Here is an 8,353-nt window from a genome sequence, read left to right on the forward strand (position 1 = left end):
GCTGCCACATATTTCAAAAGTAAAATGAAATTTTATGAACAAATTAAAGCATGCAACACATTATGAGCGGCAAACTTGTGAGATTTAAGAAAGTTAAGGTAGCTAAGTATATGGCTATATGCAAGTCAATCGAAAGAAAGCTTTGTTACAAAAATAATTTTAATGGGGGTTCCTACCTTTTAAGAATTCTAAATAAATTTAGTTAATAAATTAAACGATTTAATACGAAATGATGTCAAGTCAAACAAAAGAAGTTTAAGAAGGCTTTATTTTAGAAATATTTTTATAGGGGTTGCCACTCAACTGAATTGAATAAGTCACGTTAATGAATTATATTAATATGGATGCCAAAGGAAACAAGTTGAAAGAGCTTCATATCGAAATATCTTGAAGAAGGTTGCCACCTATTTAAACCTTAAGTTGAAATATGGATTTCAAACAAAAATTGCTTAAGAAGACTTTACTATGAAAACATGTATATAAAATGAGATACTGATATGAAGCAAAAAGTATTAATTAAGTATAGAAATAATAAAAAAAAATTATATACTTAATATAGGGACTAGCTACGACATCTAAGTTGTTGTTTATATATTAAAAAGTTATTTGAAATTTCACACATTTACCATATTCGCAAACCTCGAGTGATATACTTTGTTTTCTTTTTTGTTACAATTCAAACCATAACGTTAGACCGAACTTCTCGCGGACGAAGCTGCGGAAAAAAAGCTAGTATTTATATTTATGTATACTTCTGCATCTGAGATAAATTTCCTATTTTAAATATCCCATCCTGCCCTCAGCTGCCGCAATTTAAGCGCAACTTCGCCTGCACTCCACAGGATTCACAAATTCAATAAACTGTAACATGAAGCCTTTGCCTTTTCGTCTTTGAAGCTCTGTTTCCAAATTCGACATAAATGCTGCAATTATTGTCAAAATGCACACAGTTCATAGTTCGGTATCCAAGCAACAGCCAACAGCTAAAGCAACAGAATATACATACATAATACGACGATACCCTACGCTATGCAAGTAAGAAAGCCAACCAAACAACAAAGTCGCTGCAAGAAATCCGGTCGCACAGCTATATTTCCGCCGAATGCTTCCGTCGGAAGTGAAAGGCAATACAACAGTCGAGGATATGCACGCTTTTATTTGCATGTGCATCGTCTCATTGCAACACCACCCAACCCTGTTTTCCTCTGCTCATTCGCCCTGCCACAAACATTAGCTGCAGTTCTTTGGCCTCACTGCAGAATTCTGCATCATCTGTTGGCTGCAGCGCTCCTGACCGCTGCTTTTGGCGTGATTGCAATTGAAGTTGATGGGGTTGTGTTTTCCTACTCTTCCTCTGCTGGCTTGTTGGCTTTTTGAAAAAAAAAAGTTGGCCAAAAAGATTCTTTGCGCTCTGACTACTTATATACTCATAGCTTGCTTTTGCGTCTGATGAAGCTTACTTCGTTTGCGTTTTGGCAGTTGATTTGTATTTGCGGTCCTTTGCTGTGCAATTTCTTGCTGGTTTCGTATTTAAAACTCATTTTCGATGTGAATGTGTGTGCGTTGTAGTTATTCAACTAGTACTTGTATCTATTAATGTTTGTATTTTAGTTTTCTTCTTTACTTATCTTTAGCTTGGTGAATAACTTTAGCCGCAACCGTTGTCTGAATTACTGTGGCGTACTGTCTCAGAACTTTGCTTTAAGCAAAATACTCGTATTATAGTCCATTTTGCTTTGATTTGGTGCTGGTAGGTCTGGCAAGTTCCGCGAGTGGCAGGCAGCAACTGGTGGCAGTGGATGCTGTCGAACTCCCCGGCAAATCTTTAGATTAGGACTTCTTCTAACTTATATATGTATGTACACTTTGTAAACATTGTACAGCATTTTCTGTAAAATATTTCACGAAATTCTTTAACTCTGCAACATGGCTTTCCCTCCGAGGAAATTTAATTGGGCCCTTTTCAAAATCCTGTTGAAAGTTAGAGCGGTGTCGTTTTTAACCCCCATTAATCCAATCGATGAAGTTTAGGTGGCAACGCGCCGAACTTATCAGAAAGCTTTTGAACATGAAAAAAGATCAGATCAAAAGGTCGATTATAGGGCTGCTTTCCGTAACTACAATAAACTTCGTAGACGCTCTAAGACGGAACCGTGGAGGAGAAATGTGAATCAAAAAAGCCATAAGCAATATAGTTTTGTGGCACAATCCGTAGAGCTTAATGATTGATGGTGATCAAGGATGCCCAAGTTCTGAATTTTTTTAATCATAAAATATTAAATTTCTCGTGACGGTGACGTTCCACCCACTAGCAAATTTCCGCATAAGCTACAACGCGCTTTATGACCCATTTTTGCCATCTTGTATATGCATAACCTGAAGATAATTTAGGTAGGCTGTCTTAAGTGCAGTCATTTCAAAAGGCTTACCCAACAAGGACTGAAAAAAGTGCTTCCCTGTGTGCTTCCTAGAAAGGTGTTTCATATTTAGAATTTACGCGAATGCACTTAAGTAAATATTTATATTACTTAGCATTAAAAATAAGATTCAATAGGCATTTTAAGTGTAAATAAAACTATTTGATATGAACCTGAAATAAATTCCTTAAAGAAGTATGATTTTTATGAATTAAGAAAAACCTTAAAAAACTCCTTATGTATGACCCCTCAGAAGTGTACCTGATAAGGAGCTTGCACTCTTTTTGGCATTTGCCTAAAAAATAGAGATTTTAACCAAATAAACTAAACAGAGAGAAGGTATACTCACCAGATATGCAACATGTTACTAAAAACATTTTGTTATCAATTAGACAGAGAGCTTAACCGTTTTTACACAGCAAAATCTGTTAAAAATTAGAGGAGTGTCTGCATTGACCTTCATTACAAAAACAACCAGGAAAATTTAAGTGTGGACCAGGACACCAGGACACCAGGACAATTTGTCTAAATCAGGCCAAATCCTGCAAACCCAGGACGTCTGGCAGCCCTACATTAGCCGAAACATTCGAGTTTCTCTTAAAAGTCTTTCAACGGGACAGGCCTCCTAAAGAAGCAAGATGGCACCTCTACGAATAACAGCAGCGAATCTCTGCAATACTTAATTCAAGTACATTTCCCAGCCTCTTCTTAGGAACAAGAACAGATGAAAAATGTCGCTTTCGTACAAAGGTGCCAAAAAGTGAGGAGTCATGACAGATCTGGCTCCATCTTTGATAGCGACAAGGCAATTATGAAATATGGTAAAGATGGACAAATTGCCCCCCACCCTTGTGGCGGAAACATTAAATCCGATTTCGATGAAATTTAGTTTCTACTCTCTCTTTTATTAGAGAAACCTAAATGTATAATAAATATGGGAAAGATTGGATAACTATAACGTCCACAACCTGTACTCAACCGATTTGATGCAATTTTGTTTAGTTTTAGTTTTCAGCTTTCCACCCTCAGTAATTCAAAGGTTATATTTAAAATTTTATAAGCGTAAATATGCTGAATTCTCTCAATTTGTGGGCTCATATTTCCTTGTTTTTTTTGAAAAATTGTTTGCGCAAAACTATGTAGGTAAAATTAAGCTGAAAATCGGAAAATCAAGGAAATCGAAAGTTCGCGCGAAAATATACAATTATATGCTCGGAAACTACAAGAAATTTTCTAAAATATTCGTCCAATTTCAAGACCTGACGAACCGGTAATAACATTTTTTTTACTAATACTATAAGTAGGGTTGCCAGACGTACTGCTTTTGGGAGCAAACGTACTCCTTTTATTGCAATGTACTCGCTTGTTCTCCAAAAACAAAATCTGGAAATGTACTCCTTTTTTAGTTTTGTACTTCTTTTGTACTCCTTTTTCCAGCTATTCATTTTTTATCATATATAGGGTGTAAAATAATAACTGTCGCACAGGTTTTTTTTTGAAAAATAAAAGTGTCCTTAATGATTTTGCGAAAAAAGTATTTTACTGTTAATTTTCTACAGTTTTTACTTAAATTTTATTAACTAACTTTTAAATTTTAACCTTTATTATGGTTTACCAGCGGTAAAAACTTTGAGAGAAAAGCGCAAGTGGCACGCAAGTCTTCGTCGGTTACCTTATTACATATCCTCTGTAACCATAGGCTAATTTCCTCAATTTGAATCCTTTATACTCCGCCTTTTGTCTAACATAAAGCATCATACCCAACAATCGGTGCCATCACATAGGGCCAAGTGGCATAACTCCAATTTTAAAATTTGGGATTATGTCAGTCCTTGTGTAATGATATAAGTCCAATTTTTATACCGGAGCGCACTTGTGCACAAGGGTATATTAACTTTGTTCACATAACGGTTGTTTGTAACATGCAAAACGAATCGAGATAGATATAGACAAATGTATACATAAATGTTCAGAATGAATAGAGAAATCGATTAAGCCATGTCTGTCTGTCCGTCCGTCCGTGTACACGATAACTCGAGCAAAAATTAAGATATCTCAACGAAATTTGGTATGTAGGTTTCTGTTAATCCAAGGTAGGTTGGTATTGAAAATGGGCAAAATCGGACTGTAAGCACGCCCACTTCCCATATAACGGTAATTTCCAGAAATACGCAAACGGCGATATTTTAGTAACTACTGAAGATAATTCACTCAAAATTGATATTTACAATAACTTTCAGACGAAAAATAAGAATTTTATTAATTTTTGGAAAATGGGCGTAGCCACGCCCACTTATGGTTACATGTGTATATCTTGGCAACCGCTGCACCGATTTCATCCAAACTTGGCACAGTTATTGGCCCTGGTACAGCATACCAAACGGCCGAAAATTTTTTAAATCGGACAATAACCACGCCCACAGTCCAGAGGGTAATTTAGAGAAATACGAAATCTTCGATAAATCAGTAAATATTAAAGCTAATTTATTCAAAATTGACGTTTGCAACAATTCTTTACCAAGAAATACGCTTATGGTAAAATTTTGGAAAATCGGCGTGGCACCGCCCACTTATGATCACATATATGAATATCGGTAACCGTTCTACTAATTTGTACCAAACTCGGTATGGTTATTGTGCTTGCCACATAAAAGCAAAGCGTTGAAAATTATTGAAATTGGACTAAAATTACGGCCGCTTTTCATATAACGGTAAATTTCAGAAATGCTTGAAACTACAATATTTCGAAATTTAAGGACGCTAATTTACTCAAAATTTATACACCCCGGCTTATCACGTAGCGGTAGCTTTCGGAAAGGTGAAAAACATATATGTATTTAATACTTGCGCCGGGTATTTAATGTTCGGCTCCGCCCGAACTTAGACTTTCTTACTTGTTTTATCATAGAAATGTACATTGATACGAAAAAGGTAACAAAAAGGTGTATACCAGGTCACAGAGGAGCCCAAGACAACTTTGCCTGGTTCTGCTCACAAGGCAGCAATTACTACACTGGGGAATTGTTGAGAGCATAAAGTCAATATATAGACTCTACCTTGAATGCGAGGATTGGCTTTAGACATAGATAAGTTCGTTTTAAATATATAATAAGGAACTCCTCCAAAGGTTGTTTTAGGATTTATCAGGATAACTGAAGAAGGAACCTTAGAGGTTTCTGTCACAAGACTGACCGTATTCGCTGTATTGTCTCACCCGGGGAAACCGACGCCCACTAGATGTTCTAGTGTTGCTTCGGTGTACGCCATACTGACTATTCCATGAAAATTAGTAAACATTAAAGAAACAAAAGCAAAATAGTTGAAACTTGTCAAAATTCGCGTTTATATTATGTTGGTCTTATGTGTTCGTATACATATGTACAAAAATATATATAAATGAATATTCATACATGGGTGAAAGCAAAATGCTTTGCTATTGTATTATCATCAAGATCAAAATTTGAAAAATTTAGGAGCTCATAATTTAACTTTACTATGACTAAATTAGAAAGAGATTTTTTTGAAAGCTTTGACTTTAAATTTGTTAACACTGTAGATAATGCGCTAAATGAACGCTCCACAGAAACCTGAGTTGCAGGCAGGGCTAATATAGTTTCTACAATTAGCGTCAATTCCTTTTCTCTGTCACACGATTTTCGCCAATACTCAAGTACATTGGTACCAAAGGACAATCTTTCTCCTTCACAAAGTCTCATTAGTTTCAGTTTAGTGCTCGCTGCCAGGCCTTGAGATGATAACTTTTGTGTGTTCATTAAATTTTGGACGTGAAGATCCAGCTTATCGTAAGCACTCGCCGATGAAGTGGGAATGTCGTCTTGGGAACTGGAACTTGATGAATTGGAACATTTAATAAATTCCTGCTCATACGAATCACTGTCCAAATGCTTCACCATTTCATATACTTTAAGCAAATGATCCTTTAAAAAGAAATTATTGAAAATCTAAAGCATAAACCATGTAAGTGTGTAATATATATGTATATATATATATATATATATCGCACAGTTTCAAATAAACTAACAAAATTTCATAACGCATGTACATACACTGGCGGCAGAAATAATAGAGTCGTACTTTTATGAATTTTGCCTACATTTCTTTAGTTTATTTTATGTTTAATATTTTTTATAAAAGCCTACGTAGCTATACAACAAACATCATATAAATCCGCTTTTCAAACTTTGAACAAAAATTATAAAAATTCTACGAATTTTCAAACTTTTTATTCAGAATTTTAAGAAACATTTTTGGTATGCAGTCTTATATCTCATTCAATTGTAGTATCATAAAGTTCAAGTTTAAAGTGGCTAGGAAATACCGTTGATTTTTGAATTTATTTTTTTTTTGACGATGCTAGGCATTCTCTTCTATATAAATTTTCGAGCACACTTTGTATCGGAAAAATCCGTGACACCGTCAGCAAAAATTCTTCAAGATCAACGGTATTTTGTAGCCAGTTGAAATTTGCACTTTATTATACTAAAATTGAATGGGAAACAAAGCTATCAATCAATATCAAAAATTTGTTTAAAAATTCTGAATAAAAATTTTGAAAATTTGGTGATAATTTTTCGAATTTTTATAACTTTTGCTCAAAGTTTGGAAAGCGGATTTATATGATGTTTGTTGTATAACTACCTGGGTTTTTATAAAAAAAAATATTAAACATAAAATAAACTAAAGGAACATAGCCAAAATTCTAAAAAGTACGACGAGCCCATTATTTCTGCCGCCAGTGTATGTATTTTATTGCCATAAAATAGAGAGGCTCTACTTCCTTAAACTTACAAAATTTAAGTTCCTTAGTTCCTAGTTTTTTCTAAACCATTTTTTTATTTTTAAAAAACTAAATTTTTTATTGCAATAGTAATTTTTTCAGCATTCACAGAGAAAATTATACAGGTAAAACGCAAGTTTTTAAAATAAATTGTAAAATAAAAGTTTTTGAAATAATTTTACTTCATACAAAATAAAAAATACAGTATTTGTATTTACGACTTTAAAACGAAACATTCGCAAAACAAAAACGATCGTTATAATATATTCACTTCTTTACTGAGGAGAACAGACAAAATTAAAGAAATAACGGAAAAAATGCGTATTTTCAAAATTAAAATGAAATATTTGAGGATTTTCTCCCAACGAATTGTAGTGCGACACAATTTTCAACAAGTAAAATAAAACTATACACTTTTAAAATAAAAAATTGAATTTATTTTCAGTCAATTAAGTATGAAAAATATTTAAAACTAAAATGTTTTGCATTAGAATTTAAAAAGCTACCTAGCTATAATGAAAAGCATTTCATATGTTTGCATCATTTGTCGAGAAAATTGTGTTGATATAAATAAGTTACTTCAATCTTCAAAAAATGTGATGAAGTATATACAAACAATACCGCCATTCTAACCACCTAACTACATGGAAGGGACATTGGTGATAAGGTGGACTTATGTATGTATGTATATAGTATTTGTAAAACATCTGTATTTTATTTATTAAATTTTGTAACTCATTTATAAGTATATATGTATATCAACATATTTTTGACAATGTGTGTACCAAACAACTTGTTGTGATTTTATAAAAATAAGATTTGAATATCATATTTAAAAATGCATATTTTTTAAGTGAAGAAAAAACATTTTAGGATTTAATTTCAACATGCGCATATTCAATTATCAAACGATCGTTTTTAAAAAAGATTTGAAAATTTGCGTACCAAAAATAAAAACATGGATTTTGGGAATTGAATTGAAAATTTTCGTTCTCAAAATTTAAATAAATATTGTAGGTGCAAAACCTGGATCAAAACGTTTTTAAAAGTAAAACGTTCCATACAAATTTGAAAACGAAAATTTCTCTGTGTTTTCCACAAAAATTTGCGAAAGATAGGCAAAGAAATCGAATTCAAA

At 33.4% G+C, this 8,353-nt stretch overlaps 1 protein-coding gene across 1 annotated transcript in view; it reads right to left on the minus strand.

The window, feature by feature from the left end:
- LOC118740495 overlaps positions 1-8,353 on the minus strand; it is a 139,165-nt gene that overhangs the window by 56,396 nt on the left and 74,416 nt on the right. The gene's annotated exons all lie outside the window — the stretch shown is intronic.

The sequence above is a fragment of the Rhagoletis pomonella genome, unplaced genomic scaffold, assembly GCF_013731165.1.
Source record: "Rhagoletis pomonella isolate Grant_MI unplaced genomic scaffold, Rhpom_1.0 Rhpom_scaffold_00006, whole genome shotgun sequence".
Classification (NCBI taxonomy): Eukaryota; Metazoa; Arthropoda; class Insecta; order Diptera; family Tephritidae; genus Rhagoletis; species Rhagoletis pomonella.